General features: G+C 44.8%; 1 long non-coding RNA gene across 1 annotated transcript in view; it reads left to right on the top strand.

Annotated features, from left to right (window-relative positions):
- LOC146858009 (uncharacterized) overlaps positions 1–17488 on the top strand; it is a 138943-nt gene extending 121455 nt beyond the window's left edge. Inside the window, exon 3 of the long non-coding RNA XR_014979640.1 lies at positions 17354–17488. This is a non-coding gene — a long non-coding RNA (uncharacterized LOC146858009). The remainder of the gene's footprint in view (positions 1–17353) is intronic.
- The last annotated feature ends 740 nt before the right edge of the window (positions 17489–18228 follow it).

Genomic DNA, 18228 nt, shown 5'->3' with positions numbered 1-18228 from the left:
CTCCAGTGGCGTAGTGAGCACGGGTCCCACGTCTGGGAATACCCATCCCACTTAGGGCGAAAAGCATTACAACAAACAAATGATGGACGGAATGCTGACAATGCAGACATTCTCCCCAGTCAAGAGATCTGGGTTAAATCCATCGTTCTTTTGCCCACTACACCACCCCAGTTTAGACATGGCCATATGCAAATCAGTCTTGACCCTGTGCCTCATGGGAACAGCCCAGCCCGAACTGCCAAGCCATGTCTTCCCTGGACCAGAATCCAGCATCCTAGGACCGGTTTCTGGCTATCAGCCGTCATCAGCCAGGATAGCTTGACTCCAGTGGCGTAGTGAGCACGGGTCCCACGTCTGGGAATACCCATCCCACTTAGGGCGAAAAGCATTACAACAAACAAATGATGGACGGACTGCTGACAATGCAGACATTCTCCCCCAGTCAAGAGATCTGGGTTAAATCCATCGTTCTTTTACCCACTACACCACCCCAGTTTATACATGGCCATATGCAAATCAGTCTTGACCCTGTGCCTCATGGGAACAGCCCAGCCCGAACTGCCAAGCCATGTCTTCCCTGGACCAGAATCAAGCATCCTAGGACCGGTTTCTGGCTATCAGCCGTCATCAGCCAGGATAGCTTGACTCCAGTGGCGTAGTGAGCACGGGTCCCACGTCTGGGAATACCCATTTCACTTAGGGCGAAAAGCATTACAACAAACAAATGATGGACGGAATGCTGACAATGCAGACATTCTCCCCCAGTCAAGAGATCTGGGTTAAATCCATCGTTCTTTTGCCCACTACACCACCCCAGTTTAGACATGGCCATATGCAAATCAGTCTTGACCCTGTGCCTCATGGGAACAGCCCAGCCCGAACTGCCAAGCCATGTCTTCCCTGGACCAGAATCAAGCATCCTAGGACTGGTTTCTGGCTATCAGCCGTCATCAGCCAGGATAGCTTGACTCCAGTGGCGTAGTGAGCACGGGTCCCACATCTGGGAATACCCATCCCACTTAGGGCGAAAAGCATTACAACAAACAAATGATGGACGGAATGCTGACAATGCAGACAATCTCCCCCAGTCAAGAGATCTGGGTTAAATCCATCGTTCTTTTGCCCACTACACCACCCCAGTTTCGACAGGGCCATATGCAAATCAGTCTTGACCCTGTGCCTCATGGGAACAGCCCAGCCCGAACTGCCAAGCCATGTCTTCCCTGGACCAGAATCAAGCATCCTAGGACCGGTTTCTGGCTATCAGCCGTCATCAGCCAGGATAGCTTGACTCCAGTGGCGTAGTGAGCACGGGTCCCACGTCTGGGAATACCCATCCCACTTAGGGCGAAAAGCATTACAACAAACAAATGATGGACGGAATGCTGACAATGCAGACATTCTCCCCCAGTCAAGAGATCTGGGTTAAATCCATCGTTCTTTTGCCCACTACACCACCCCAGTTTAGACATGGCCATATGCAAATCAGTCTTGACCCTGTGCCTCATGGGAACAGCCCAGCCCGAACTGCCAAGCCATGTCTTCCCTGGACCAGAATCAAGAATCCTAGGACCGGTTTCTGGCTATCAGCCGTCATCAGCCAGGATAGCTTGACTCCAGTGGCGTAGTGAGCACGGGTCCCACGTCTGGGAATACCCATCCCACTTAGGGCGAAAAGCATTGCAACAAACAAATGATGGACGGAATGCTGACAATGCAGACATTCTCCCCCAGTCAAGAGATCTGGGTTAAATCCATCGTTCTTTTGCCCACTACACCACCCCAGTTTAGACATGGCCATATGCAAATCAGTCTTGACCCTGTGCCTCATGGGAACAGCCCAGCCCGAACTGCCAAGCCATGTCTTCCCTGGACCAGAATCAAGCATCCTAGGACCGGTTTCTGGCTATCAGCCGTCATCAGCCAGGATAGCTTGACTCCAGTGGCGTAGTGAGCACGGGTCCCACGTCTGGGAATACCCATCCCACTTAGGGCGAAAAGCATTACAACAAACAAATGATGGACGGAATGCTGACAATGCAGACATTCTTCCCCAGTCAAGAGATCTGGGTTAAATCCATCGTTCTTTTGCCCACTACACCACCCCAGTTTAGACATGGCCATAAGCAAATCAGTCTTGACCCTGTGCCTCATGGGAACAGCCCAGCCCGAACTGCCAAGCCATGTCTTCCCTGGACCAGAATCAAGCATCCTAGGACCGGTTTCTGGCTATCAGCCGTCATCAGCCAGGATAGCTTGACTCCAGTGGCGTAGTGAACACGGGTCCCACGTCTGGGAATACCCATCCCACTTAGGGCGAAAAGCATTACAACAAACAAATGATGGATGGAATGCTGACAATGCAGACATTCTCCCCCAGTCAAGAGATCTGGGTTAAATCCATCGTTCTTTTGCCCACTACACCACCCCAGTTTAGACATGGCCATATGCAAATCAGTCTTGACCCTGTGCCTCATGGGAACAGCCCAGCCCGAACAGCCAAGCCATGTCTTCCCTGGACCAGAATCAAGCATCCTAGGACCGGTTTCTGGCTATCAGCCGTCATCAGCCAGGATAGCTTGACTCCAGTGGCGTAGTGAGCACGGGTCCCACGTCTGGGAATACCCATCCCACTTAGGGCGAAAAGCATTAAAACAAACAAATGATGGACGGAATGCTGACAATGCAGACATTCTCCCCCAGTCAAGAGATCTGGGTTAAATCCATCGTTCTTTTGCCCACTACACCACCCCAGTTTAGACATGGCCATATGCAAATCAGTCTTGACCCTGTGCCTCATGGGAACAGCCCAGCCCGAACTGCCAAGCCATGTCTTCCCTGGACCAGAATCAAGCATCCTAGGACCGGTTTCTGGCTATCAGCCGTCATCAGCCAGGATAGCTTGACTCCAGTGGCGTAGTGAGCACGGGTCCCACGTCTGGGAATACCCATCCCACTTAGGGTGAAAAGCATTACAACAAACAAATGATGGACGGAATGCTGACAATGCAGACATTCTCCCCCAGTCAAGAGATCTGGGTTAAATCCATCGTTCTTTTGCCCACTACACCACCCCAGTTTAGACATGGCCATATGCAAATCAGTCTTGACCCTGTGCCTTATGGCAACAGCCCAGCCCGAACTGCCAAGCCATGTCTTCCCTGGACCAGATTCAAGCATCCTAGGACCGGTTTCTGGCTATCAGCCGTCATCAGCCAGGATAGCTTGACTCCAGTGGCGTAGTGAGCACGGGTCCCACGTCTGGGAATACCCATCCCACTTTGGGCGCAAAGCATTACAACAAACAAATGATGGACGGAATGCTGACAATGCAGACATTCTCCCCCAGTCAAGAGATCTGGGTTAAATCCATCGTTCTTTTGCCCACTACACCACCCCAGTTTAGACATGGCCATATGCAAATCAGTCTTGACCCTGTGCCTCATGGGAACAGCCCAGCCCGAACTGCCAAGCCATGTCTTCCCTGGACCAGAATCAAGCATCCTAGGACCGGTTTCTGGCTATCAGCCGTCATCATCCAGGATAGCTTGACTCCAGTGGCGTAGTGAGCACGGGTCCCACGTCTGGGAATACCCATCCCACTTAGGGCAAAAAGCATTACAACAAACAAATGATGGACGGAATGCTGACAATGCAGACATTCTCCCCCAGTCAAGAGATCTGGGTTAAATCCATCGTTCTTTTGCCCACTACACCACCCCAGTTTAGACATGGCCATATGCAAATCAGTCTTGACCCTGTGCCTCATGGGAACAGCCCAGCCCGAACTGCCAAGCCATGTCTTACCTGGACCAGAATCAAGCATCCTAGGACCGGTTTCTGGCTATCAGCCGTCATCAGCCAGGATAGCTTGACTCCAGTGGCGTAGTGAGCACGGGTCCCACGTCTGGGAATACCCATCCCACTTAGGGCGAAAAGCGTTACAACAAACAAATGATGGATGGAATGCTGACAATGCAGACATTCTCCCCCAGTCAAGAGATCTGAGTTAAATCCATCGTTCTTTTGCCCACTACACCACCCCAGTTTAGACATGGCCATATGCAAATCAGTCTTGACCCTGTGCCTCATGGGAACAGTCCAGCCAGAACTGCCAAGCCATGTCTTCCCTGGACCGGAATCAAGCATCCTAGGACCGGTTTCTGGCTATCAGCCGTCATCAGCCAGGATAGCTTGACTCCAGTGTTGTAACGCTTTTCGCCCTAAGTGGGATGGGTATTCCCAGACGTGGGACCCGTGCTCACTACGCCACTGGAGTCAAGCTATCCTGGCTGATGATGGCTGATAGCCAGAAACCGGTCCTAGGATGCTTGATTCCGGTCCAGGGAAGACATGGCTTGGCAGTTCGGGCTGGACTGTTCCCATGAGGCACAGGGTCAAGACTGATTTGCATATGGCCATGTCTAAACTGGGGTGGTGTAGTGGGCAAAAGAATGATGGATTTAACTCAGATCTCTTGACTGGGGGAGAATGTCTGCATTGTCAGCATTCCGTCCATCCTTTGTTTGTTGTAACGCTTTTCGCCCTAAGTGGGATGGGTATTCCCAGACGTGGGACCCGTGCTCACTACGCCACTGAAGTCAAGCTATCCTGGCTGATGACGGCTGATAGCCAGAAACCGGTCCTAGGATGCTTGATTCCGGTCCAGGGAAGACATGGCTTGGCAGTTCTGGCTGGACTGTTCCCATGAGGCACAGGGTCAAGACTGATTTGCATATGGCCATGTCTAAACTGGGGTGGTGTAGTGGGCAAAAGAACGATGGATTTAACTCAGATCTCTTGACTGGGGGAGAATGTCTGCATTGTCAGCATTCCATCCATCATTTGTTTGTTGTAACGCTTTTCGCCCTAAGTGGGATGGGTATTCCCAGACGTGGGACCCGTGCTCACTACGCCACTGGAGTCAAGCTATCCTGGCTGATGACGGCTGATAGCCAGAAACCGGTCCTAGGATGCTTGATTCTGGTCCAGGGAAGACATGGCTTGGCAGTTCGGACTGGACTGTTCCCATGAGGCACAGGGTCAAGACTGATTTGCATATGGCCATGTCTAAACTGGGGTGGTGTAGTGGGCAAAAGAACGATGGATTTAACTCAGATCTCTTGACTGGGGGAGAATGTCTGCATTGTCAGCATTCCGTCCATCATTTGTTTGTTGTAATGCTTTTCGCCCTAAGTGGGATGGGTATTCCCAGACGTGGGACCCGTGCTCACTATGCCACTGGAGTCAAGCTATCCTGGCTGATGACGGCTGATAGCCAGAAACCGGTCCTAGGATGCTTGATTCCGGTCCAGGGAAGACATGGCTTGGCAGTTCGGGCTGGACTGTTCCCATGAGGCACAGGGTCAAGACTGATTTGCATATGGCCATGTATAAACTGGGGTGGTGTAGTGGGCAAAAGAACGATGGATTTAACTCAGATCTCTTGACTGGGGGAGAATGTCTGCATTGTCAGCATTCCGTCCATCATTTGTTTGTTGTAACCCCTAACTACATTACTGCCATTGTCCGTGGCAACAAAACCAATGGTAAGCCCTCTTGGTCGCAGCCACTCAAACCCCTTGCTGTTAAACTCATCCAAAATGTTTGCAGCAGTATGAGATTTCTCCATAGCAAACATGGCTACAGTTGCATGTTTGCGAGTGTCTTTAAAAATCTCAGCGGAGTCAACAACACCGTCAGATATCTTATCTTTAACACCCGAAAAAGAGACCCAGTGTGCAGTGATGCACATGTAATCAGTGGCTTGGCAACTGGTCTACATGTCTGTTGTCAGGTGTATACTCTGAACAGCACTCTGTTTTAAGGCTTTTCCAAGCAATTCCAGCACGTCGTGATGTAGTGCTGGAACTACAACTCTTGCGAAATAGTAGCGGCTGTGAACTTTCCATTTTGGGCAGATGGTGGTAACAAATTTAAGAAAACCCACCCCTTCAACAAAAGAAAAAGGGAGAAGGTCCAGTGCTAACGTTTTAGCCAGCTTTGCATTGTACAAACGTGCTATCGGGTGGTTGCGTTCGTACTGCCCCTCCGGCCTACTAAACATGCTAAGAATGGTAGTCTGCATGGTTTTCTTTCCTGTGGTCAACGTCGCACTTTTTTGGCCAGCAGTACTCCTTGGTGTCTCAGGCTGACTCTTACTCTTGTGCCAATGAGATGTGGCTGAGGATGTGGGCGTTACCACTGCAGTGCTGGGGACAGGGCTACTTTGTGTACCACTACCACAGAGAATGTCTCCCTCTTCTTCCTGTTCCACCGTGAGCGGACTTTCTACACATTTATGCCCAACAGCAATGGTTCCACTTTTGATAAGACTAAGGTGCTCCTCCCACTGGATTGCGTGGTGTTTTTTAGATGGGTCATTTGGCCTCCGGTACCATTGTTTGTACCAAGCTTACCACGACTAACAGAGGTATGACAAACGGAGCATATAGCAATGTTCTCCTCCTTTCCGCTAACCGTAAAGAAGTCCCACACTGGGGAGCTTAACTTTTGTCTCCTGCTGGAGGTGCCACTCCCACTTCCAATGCCGGATGAACTGGAGGGTGTGTGTTGAATTTGACTCTGTGCAGTACCACTACCTACTTCTGCTGAGGTGGTGCTTGTGCTGGATGTAGGACGCTGCCGGCCCTTTGCTAATGTAAATATGGAAGCTGGAGGTCGTGTTGGTGTTACCTGTGTTGGAGGTATGCGTGCTACATCCCTCGCAGCCATTTTGGATAGTGTAAAAATGTTGGTCTCCATCTCCTCAGGCCCGGGAGTGATGTTTGTGATGACTGGCTCATCATCATCATCATCATCATCCTGCTCTTCTACATCAACATCCATAAGTGTAAGGCTTTCTGGAACCTTCCTTTTCCCATGCCTGCTCTTGTGATGTGTTTCCCTCTCAGACTCAGTTTGTGGCTTCCAAGTGGCATCTAGATCATCAGAAGGGGGGCTTGGTGAATAACTTGATGTACTAACCCTCCTTTTCCTTGCTGGGGATTTGGAAGCCAATGGAACTTCTAAAGGAGTGGCTTCCTCTTCTTCCTCTGCATGAGGCTAAATTTCCTGAACTGCCCCTACTTCGGGAGGAACAACAGCTACTATTGCGGGCGGTGGCTGCGGCTGTTGACCACTTATCTGCTGTGTTCCCTCCTGCGTTGATTGTGTACTACTTTGAGATAGCGATAAGTTTAGTTCAGGCTCAGCATCACTGCTTTCCACCATAAGACTGGCTACCTCTTCCACACTCATCTGCTTGGGCCTGGGTTGGTGGGTTGGGCCCACTGATGTGGAGGTGCTGCCCCCAGCTTGGCCCCCCGACACCGCTGCTGCAGGCGTCATTTTTGGTGTACCAAAAAAGGTTTAGGGAGGCACACCAGACTTAAGTAACACTTCCTTCTTCTTCTGTTCCTTCTTCTCCATGGCAACTTTCTTGGTACCGGAGGACCTGCCACCTGCTTTCTTTAGGGGCATCTTCAACAGATGTCAAAACAGCACTCAGTTGCACAAGTTGCAGAGATGCCTGGTCAGGTCACTGACACGCCACGTTGTGTACAGCAGCAGGACGTCGGTCTGGCACCACAACGGTGGATGATGATGACACACCTCCTCTGTCTTTTGTGCGCCTAAAAGCAAAAAAGCCAGAAGAACATCAGTCAAAAGATCCATAATATAATATATAACTTATTAGTGTCTGGCGTGTGGCCAAAATTATTAAATTTTATGAAGTCAGTGAACAACAACAGTATAGCCAGCCATTAAGAGACTGACAAGGCCAGGGATCCTGTTGTATTTGTACTGTGTACACTCAGGAAGAAGAATAGCAAAGAACCAAAACAAAAATGTAGTCTAGTCTGTTTGCCCTAAATAAAAATGTGTGCATTTTATGGGATGGATGCAGCATCAGGGAGCAACAACAACAAACATATACACAAAAACTAAAAGCATTTATTTACATCACCCAAAAAGTGAAATCACCCCCGTTAAAAAGTAAAGGCCACATTTTACAATTCAATCCAAAGCCATACATGATGTTGAAATTTAACGCACAACACAAAAACTGTTGTTTAAATTCCATGCACCCGTGATGATTGATGAGTAGTACCCCTGGGCCTACTGTACGACTAGGCCACAATCTTGGAGGCCTTTGCAAAAAGCACAATGCCTGCCACCCACCACAAATAACCAAAAAGTGATTACAAAGGACAGGAACAGGAAGTTGTAGTGTCTGTGGGACTTACTTCCTCTCATAAAAATATTTTCAAAAAAATAAAAGCTTCTCCGTGCTCCAAATCTACAGCTGAATGACAACCTGAGGAGTTTTTTTTAGCAAAATGCACAAAAAAAGCGTTTTCCAGAAGGATTTATGTTGCTCGCGAGATATTGTTTGCCAGATTGCAAATGCTGCGTGTTCGGGATCTTGAACTGTACAAAAAGGCTTTATCGCGAGCGCGAACACGCATATTGAGAGCGCGAAAATGACGGAAACTGTAAGTCCGCGTTGTCGCGCTGTGCACAGTTACCAAAAGTACGCGAGCTGAATCCCTAGGGTTACCTACTGGCTAAAAAGCCCTATTTATTTAACACACACCCAAAAAATGCTATTCCACCCCAAAAAAACACCTTTTGCAATAAAATCCAAAGCCATCCATGGTGTAAAAAAATAAATCAACAGACAACACAAACTGTAAATTTAAATAACGCACCAGAGATTTGAGGATGACTACCTCTGGGCCTACTGGCAGTCTAGGCCACAAGCTTGGAACAGTCAATGTAAGCCTATGGCAAAAGCACAATGCCTGCCTTCACAAAATGGCCGCCACACACATGGCCAGGAGGACACAACAACAACAAGCATAAGCCAAGGGGAACAAAGAAAAGAAATGCAGGCCTTTATGGAAAAAGAAGCACAGACTACTAAGCTACCACCACGAAATTGCCACAAGCCACATGGGCACTCACAGTCACAACAGGCCATGGAAAACAATGAACTGAAGCAGGCCTATAATATATGACCGGACAAAGGAGGCCTGCTAAAAAACACAGCTTTAATACAAAAATGAAAATCAACAGGGCTACGAAAGGATTGGAAAGAAGTTACACATCAAGCACACACATCCAACAAAGGTATTTCACACACACACACACCAACAGTGAAATACACCACAGCCACATTTAGCATATCAAATAATCCTATGCCATCCATGCCCTACATGATGTTGAAAATTTTACAGACACCACGAAACAAGGACCCATGGGTACCCTACTGGCTGAAATTGCAGAGAAAAATAACTAGGCCCCTATGAAAGCACAGGCCACATGCCACAACAATAATTTTAAAAAACAATGAAAAACCCAGAAAAATGTAGGTAATACAAGCCCCAATGAACACACCAATTCTCCAACTTACTTGTAGTAAATTAAATCTCAAATCAAAAAGTCCTCAAATAAATCCAATACAATGGTATGATGCAGCAGACAGACACAAAAAGTGATCCTTCCAAATCCAAATGAAAGTGAACAGCACATGCACAAAGCACTGGGAGGAGCCTGCTGGATAGGAACAGGAAGTTGTAGACTCAGGGGCACTTCCTTCCTCTTGAAAAAAAGAGTTAAACAAATTAAAGGACTCCTCCTTACACAAAAGACTACAGCAAAATCACAATCTGAGGAGTTTTTCTGAGCAAAATGATCATTTTAGAGAAGGTTTTTATGAAGATCGCAAGATATTCTTCTCCAGATTGTAGTTTTTGCATGTTCAGGATTGCGATCTTACCAAGACAACCGCCGAAAGTCAGCTCGCGCGCCCGAATGACGTGTTTGCGTTCGCTCACTCTCGCGGGCTAGGGCAGCCATATTATAAATCTCGTGGCGCTCGCGAACGGACAGAAAAGCAAGTTGGCGATCGCAGAATCACGGTAAGACGTTACCGCGCGCACGAGAATGAATATTGAGCACGCGAGGAAGGTAAACCACTACGCTACGCGCTAGATTGCATAGCAATCTGCAACTTCACGCTCTGTGCGAATCGCGAAGTTGCCTAAACTTCGCAAGCTCCGCGAACGGAGCGTAGTTCAATGCCCAGGCTTATCCTAGGCAGGCATGTGTTCTTTGTTTTCCAGGCTTCCTGCGTGGCGTTGTTTTGACCAAGTGGCTGGCAGCCATTTTGTGTAGTCAGCTAGAGCGCTTTCCCCATAGGCCTGCATTTCTTCTTAGTTTGTGGTCATGCCTCCTTGCTGGTTGTTCTTGTTGTGACCATGTGGTTGGCAGTCATTTTGTGTAGCCAGCCAGTATGCTTTTGCCACAGGTCTGCATGTCTTCTCTGTTTGTGACCATGCCTCCTTGCTGGTTGCTGTTATTGTTGTCTGACCATGTGGCTGATGGCCATTTTGTGTAGCCAGCCAGTATGCTTTTTCCCTTAGGCCTGCATGTTGTCTCTATTTGTGGCCATGCCTCCTTGCTGGTTGATGTTTTTCTTACCATGTGGCTGGCGGCCATTTTGTGTATCCAGCCAGTGTGCTTTCCCCATAGGCCTGCATGTCTTCTCTGTTTGTGGTCATGCCTCCTTGCTGGTTGTTGTTGTTCTCACCATGTGGCTGGCAGCCATTTTGTGTAGCCAGCAACTGTGCTTTCCCCATAGGCCTGAATGTCTTCTCTGTTTTTGGCCATGCCTCTTTGCTGGTTGTTGTTGTTCTGACCATGTGGAAGGCAGACATTTTTTGAAGCCAGCCAGTGTGTTTTTGCCATAGGGTTGTGTGTCTTCTCTGTGAATGACCACGTTTCCTTGCTGGTTGTTGTTGTTCTGACCATGTGGCTGACAGCCATTTTATGTAGCCAGACAGTGTGCTTACCCCATAGACCTACATGCCTTCTCTGTTTTTGGTCATGCTTCTGTGAAGATTAAAAAGGACTGACATGAATCCAGGAGATGGGTTCCAAATTAGGAAGAATATTTATTACAAGTAGAAAATCCAGCCACAGCAAAAGGAAACATCTAGCACCAACTGACACAGATGAGGTGCCTTTTAACTATGTACATTCTAAATATAATACTCTGCAGTAGCAGAGTAAAACTATAGAAACTAAGAAAAGACAAGAAAGAATATCACACATCTTCCCCCATAGAAAAAAAGAAAGGGGATTACACATTTTTTTACTTAACCAAATACGTCCATCATCCAATTTGCCGCCCCCTTAAAAACTTTGGTTGCAGTAAATGTTTTACTAAATTTAGAAACACACCGAGATCTTTCTGGTAATTTAACTTTAACAAAATCACCAACATAAACTTAAAAAGGCTTCACAACATGGCGAAAATCACATTTTATTTTCTTTCTTCGTGTGCATCTACTTCTCTTTGATGGTAAGATTTCAACATTTCATCACTACTGATTACATTCTCACAGTAATTACAGACCCATGGAGGCCCAATAAGGGTATGTGGTTTACGTTTTTTAAATAACTCAAATGGACATAAACCTGTGGTAGAGTGAGGTGTGAGGCTATATTCTTCAACCCTTCTTTTCACATCATGAATCCAATCTTTGCCATTACTTCTAGAAATTTGAATAGCTTCCTTCAATGTCCTGTTCAATCTCTCAATCATACCATTTGATTTCGGATGATATAATGCACATCTTTTGTGAGAGATTCCCCTACTAGTAAAAAACTCCATCATACCTTTGGAGACAAATTGAATGCCATTGTCGGTTAGTAATGACCTAGGATTACCTTCTCTAGCAAATATTTCTGATAGAAACCTAACAACATTAGTGGTAGTAATTTCACATGTTATACAAATCCCTGGCCAATGTGAAAGCATCTCTATGACAACCAAAACATATCTAGGAACACTACCAATATTGATAGGTCCCAATATGTCAAGGTCAATTTCTTCCCACACTTCAGAGGGAATTTGTCTGCAAACCATGGGCGATTTCCGCACCTTGAGACTCTTATCACTCAACCTGCACTCAGAACAATCTCAAACCAATTTTTCACTGAAAATATCCATTCCTGGCCACCAATACAGAGACCTAAGACGCTCTTTGGTCTTGCAAATCCGCTGGTGCCCCTCATGAGCTAAACAAACCAACCATTCCCTGATTCCCACAGGAGGAACCTATCTTCCACATCTAAAAAGTACACCATTGCAAACTGACAATTCATCAGTAACTTTGGAAAAAACAGCAAAACAATTGGATTTCTTCCAGTGCACATCACCAGACAACATATTCTTGACAATCTCTTTTAGAACCTCATCTCTTTCAACCTCTTGACTCCATTCTTCCTCAGATACACAACCACCAGTCACAACACAAAACCTGACATCATTCTCCATCGACCAGTCACAACCATCAACAAATATAGAAACATCTGAACACAGCCTAGATAAACAATCCGCCCCTTTATTTTCAACACCAGGTAAGAGCTACCAACCATTTGCAAATCCTAGCTGAAAGGCAATCCAGACTTTTCTTCATAAAGACCTCTTGTAAAGGCTTATGGTCAGAACACACTGTAAATTTGACTCCCCACAAAAGCTGCTTACATTATTTAACAGCCCAGAATATAGCTGGAGCTTCCAGCTCAATGGTAGAATAACGCTCCTCTGCTTCTCTCAAAGATCCAGACGCAAACAACTGTCACATCTTCTGATCCATGTCTTTGTTTCAAGACAGCTCCAAGTCCTTTTATGCTGGCGTCTGTGTACAATACGCACGGCATACCTGGTACTAAACTTTTTAAAGCTTAATCAGGCGCAAGTGCTCCCTTAAAATCATTAAACTCTTTGTCACATTCATCAGACCAAATGAAGTGCGCCCCTTTTCTTAATAGGCAATGCATAGCTGTGGACCGACTCACCAGATTAGGAATAAAATGTGCATGAAATTCGACCATTCCTAAAAAAGTTTGTATATCCTCTTTTTTAGTTGGTTGAGACAATTTAGCAATTTCCTGAACCATCTCAGGTTTAGGGCTAACTCCATCACACGAAATTACAGAACCTAAATATGTTATCTGGTTCAAACCAAACTTGCACTTGTTCAACTTCAAAGTAATTCCTCTTTGTGCAAAAATATGCAGTACATCTCTCACCCTGCATAAATGATCTGACAAATCATTGCAAAAAATCAATACATCATCTTGAAAGAATGTAACCCCATCCAAATCCTTCAACAAAAGCACCATTAACCTCTGAAAAACTTCTGCAGCAGAGCAAAGTCCAAATGGCATGCGGTTACATCGAAAAACCCCAAAAGGCGTTACAAAGGTAGTCACATTTTTTGAATCATCACTCAACCTAACTTGATGATATGCAGACATCAAGTCAAAAGTGGTAAAATACTTTGCACCAACAACGTGACCATTTCTTGAATATTGAGAAGAAGAAACTTGTCTTCTACAACTTCCTTATTTAAATGACGCAGATCCATACACAAACGAATCTCACCTGGACTCTTAGTCGCAACAACAACAGGAGCCAACCACTCAGGAGACTCAAAAGGTTCAATAATTCCTTTACTCTCAAGTCTTCTTAATTCGATCTGAACGGCATCCTGAAGACTCAAAGCTACATATCTAACCATACATATGACTGCTGTAGCACCATCCTTAAGATTAATGTGATGAATATACCCTTTTACACAACCAACTTTATCAGCAAACACAGTGGAAAACTCTTGTTGAAATTGATTAGACATAGACATATCAACTTTCCTCACTTGTACAGGATCAAGATTGGGATCCAAGAAGACACCAAGCAATTTTTGTTGTTTCCAACTCAAAATTGAATCTCCCTTCACTGGCACATACAACTTTCCCATGGCTTTATTTCCATGAAACTCAAAATCTGCATGAAAATTCCCAACCAACTCAATAGGTTTATCAACATAGCTATATGGTGTAACATCAGGCGCAATGAGAGAAACCTTACCTTTAAAGATGTTTTCAAAATCTTTATCAGAGTTTAAAGACAATTTGGCACCAGAATCCCTCATCATCACAACCTCACAACCATTCACACTTACCACATCCGACGGATGTGAACAACTCACTTCAAACACCTCATTGACATTTATATCTGTAACCTGCAACAGAATGTCACGTTCAAGTTGCCCAACTTAACTTGTTTCTTCTTCGCACTCATTGACTTGCATTATTTAGCAAAATGTCCTTTGTTTCCACATACTCTACAAACGAAACGCAAGGCAGGGCAATCTTTAGAATTGGCCATATGATAAGGGTTTCCACATCTAAAACAGAAACCTGTAGGTTTAGAGAACATATTGGTTTTACTTTTAGAACAAGAAACAACATTAACACCGGACGTTTCCGCCGCAGATTCACTCTTGACTACATTTTTAGTTTTTTGCAACTCCTTCATGCATTCCCTTGAATGCTCAACTTTTGGCTATGATGAGTACCTCAGACAAGGTGGGATCATTCTTGCACCACAATTGTTCTCTAATTTTATCAGTCCAACATTCTAACATAAATTGGTCTTGTATTCTTTCTTCTGTATTCTCCCCAAAATTGCAAAGAGAAGCTAATTTTCTCAATGCTGTAATAAAATCTACAACAGAATCTCCTTCATGTTGTTTTCTTTTACCAAAATTAAATCGCTCTAAAATTATTGAAACTTTAGGCAAATGTTTGTCTAATTTTTCTATTGCTATTTCAAACTCACTCAATCCATTGCCTTCATCTTCATTAACTAAGTCTGGCAAATGTTCATATACATTTGACCCTCAGCTCCCAAACAGTGTGATAACAATGACGTTTTTCTTTCTGAAGACAAATTAGGACCAGTAACCCTAACATAATTCAAAAATACTTTTTTCCATTTGGACCAAAGCAATGTGTTGCATGTCGAACACTACTGTACACAAACTAAAAAAAAGATTCTCACTGATATCCAATAAGATACCCGAAACCCTCCTGTAAAGCAAAGAAAGAAAACAGGAGAAGGAAGAAATACCAGAATACAGAGAATGGAAGGAAGAAAAAAAAAGCAAATCAGCAAGAAGAAGGAAGAATTAAAGAAAAAAAATCAATAAAGTTAAATCATTAAATACTCTCTTTTTTCAATATAGAGCAGTATGAATATTAAAACCAAAGTCAGCAAGAACTGTAATAAAATCCTCTGTCGATTTCTATTGCAATAGAGGAAGTAGCATCGTTTGGTATCTGACTGAGGTGACGATATTAAAAAACAGTTTCCTTTAACGGCAGAGAGTAAAGTGTGCGCATCACAGAATATGATGCGTACAAACTGGAAGCCGGATTTGAATTGAGAAATCCAAGTAGCTAGAAAATGGAGGTGCTGATACATACGTAGACAAGCAGCACGGCAAAATTTGAGTGTGTCCAGGAGAGAGAGATGACGTGAGTAACAGCACAAGTGAATTGCTGTATTGCCCTCGAGTGAACGCTCAAGACAGTCTCGAGGGAAAACTAAGCTCTCACAGAACACTCAATGATTCTCTGTTGTTTTGCGCTCGAGTAAACTTGCAAGGCAGGCTCGTGGAAAGGCGAAGCTTGTGCCAAACGCCAGATGGCTCGAGCATAAATAACCAACTCGTTGGCAATGCCAAAATAACCAAAAGTTGAATAAATTCACAACCAGAGAATTCCCAATTAAGCACAAATCCACAGAAGGAATTGTAAAGAGAAAATCACAAAGTAGAAATGATCCAGGAGAGACAAAAATGAAATTTCCAAAGCGAAATGTTCAAATGGGAAGCAATAATATAAAACTCCCAAATAAATGAAGAAAGGTTCTGACAACAGCAGATTTAAATTCCTCAAAGGGAAAATAAAACCAGTTTCCTCGAACAAAGTCAAAAGGTAAAGGTACAAAATAAATAGAATCTTAGTGTTGAAGTTTCTTCATTCTTCTGCCCAATTGTTGCCAATGTGAAGATTCAAAAAGACTGACATGAATCCAGGAGATGGGTTCCAAATTAAGAAGAATATTTATTCCAAGAAGAAACTCCAGCCACAGCAAAAGGAAACATCCAGCACCAACTGACACAGATGAGGTGCCTTTTAACTATATACATTCTACTAAATAGAATACTCTGCAGCAGCAGAGTGAAACTATAGTAACAAAAAAAAGAAAGAATATCACAGCCTCCTTACTGGTTGTAGTTGTTCTCACCATGTGGCTGGCGGACATTTTGTGTTGCCAGCCAGTGTGCTTTCCCCATAGGCTTGCATGTCTTCCCCGTTTGTGGCCATGCCTCTTTGCTGGTTCTTGTTGTTCTGACCATGTGGATGGTGACCATTTTGTGTCTTCAGCCAGTGTGCTTTCCCTATAGGCCTGCATGTCTTCTCTGTTTGTGGCCATGCCTCCTTGCTGGCTGTTGTTATTCTGACCATGTGGCTGACAGCCATTATGTGTAGCCAGCCAGTGTGCTTTTGCCATAACCTTGCATCTCTTCTCTTAGTCCCTCGTCCTACTTGCTTGCTGTTTGACCATGTGGCTGGTGGTCATTTTGTATAGGCATCCAGTGTGTGTTTGCCATAGGCTTGCATGTATTGTTGTTCTATCATTATGTTGCTGCCATGCCTCCTTGCTTGCTGGTTCACCATGTGGTCAGTCAGTGGCCATTTTTTGTAGGTAGCCAGTGTACTTTTGCCACAGGCCTGCATGTCTTCTTCTCTTTGTTCTCATTCCCAATGTCTATTTGCTCTGTGTTATTGTTGTTGATGACCTTGTGGCAATGGCAGGCAGCAATTTTTGTATTTCCAGCCAGTGTGGCTCTTTGCCATACGCTTGCATGAATGGTTGAGCAAAGAGATAGCAGTTTAATACAATAAAACGGACGATATGCTTGAGGATAATGTCACTTATTTATAAATTTTTATTACATTTTTTCTCAAAATTTAGTTAGAATTTATTGTCTCCAATTTTTAATTAAAAAAATATTTATTTTATTTTTAGATTATTATTGTTTGCCATTTTCATACCATCTGACATCAATGAATCAAACCCATGTCTGCTATAGGTGCAAAACTGCAATCGTTGTGTATGGATTATTCTATTATTTGTCAGCAGCACCTCCCTGAGTGCCACATCCCACGTGATGTATTGCACATAAAGGAAACAGTTGCAGCTGTATTGTTTTCTGGTTGTTATTGTTGATCTTTCTAATCCTTCCTGAGTGTACAGTAACCATGAAAGTTTATGTTGGTGTAATTTTCCGCTTCAAGAGTGAATACTGTATACCATTGCTAATTATTTATATTAACTTAAGTAACCACACTAAATGATTTTGTTTGTTTGTCCTACTACTTGATCTATAACAATCATACATTTCACTGATGTTTTTCTTGCTAGTTTGCTTTGAGATTCACAAGAGAAAAGACATCACCCACAGTACTGTTAGACAGAAGGCTTGTGCATGATGTGACGCGTGACTGACTACGCAACAGAGTCATCTCTTCCACTGCCAACTGACAGCTTCAAGATGGCCCCAAAGAAAGGTGTTGCAAGAAAGTGGATAGTGGAGAGCAGAAGAAGCTGACCACAACCTTTTTCAGGAAAGTTGTGCCTGCCACACCGGCCTCTGGCAAGCAAGCTACCAGCAGCACTCCTGCATCAACAGCACCACCTCCCCAACTAAAGCCCAGGACCATGTCCGTCAGCAAGGCAGCCAGTGCAATCTTGTTGATGCTGATGAGTAGTGATTTCGAAATGGATTTGCTCCTTTCGCAAAGTAGTACACAATCATTTCAGGAAATACAGCAAGGTGGGCAGCAGCCTCAGCCAGCAATGGATTTGTCTGATTTTGGAGCAGAACAGGAGGTTGAGCTTCCATCAGAGCAAGAAGTTAAATCTCCTCATTTAGAATCATTGGCTGCCACATCTCCAGCGAAGAAAAGGAAGGGTACTACAGCACCAACTTCTCCAAGTACCACTTCTGATGATGATGATAGGGACATGGAGTGGATCCTGACAGAGACCAGGAGACAACAGGAGAGACAAGGGAAAAGAAAAGTTCCAGAAAGACTTAGACTTATGGAAGGGGATGAAGAGAAGGATGATGCTGACGAGGTAGTCCTGGTAGAAGGTGACACAGAGGACTCTAACTCTTTAGCCAGCCCTGAGGCATGTGGCACAGTTAGCATGGCCACCAGCTCTCATATTTGCAAATCCCCATCTGAGACCAGTACCAACCCCTGCATTTGGAAAAGCAGAGAGGCAATCAACAA

Source organism: Triturus cristatus, chromosome 3_2 (genome assembly GCF_964204655.1).
Source record: "Triturus cristatus chromosome 3_2, aTriCri1.1, whole genome shotgun sequence".
Classification (NCBI taxonomy): domain Eukaryota; kingdom Metazoa; phylum Chordata; class Amphibia; order Caudata; family Salamandridae; genus Triturus; species Triturus cristatus.
The sequence above is the reverse complement of the archived record's forward strand: the minus strand, read 5'-3'. Positions and strand labels throughout refer to the sequence as shown.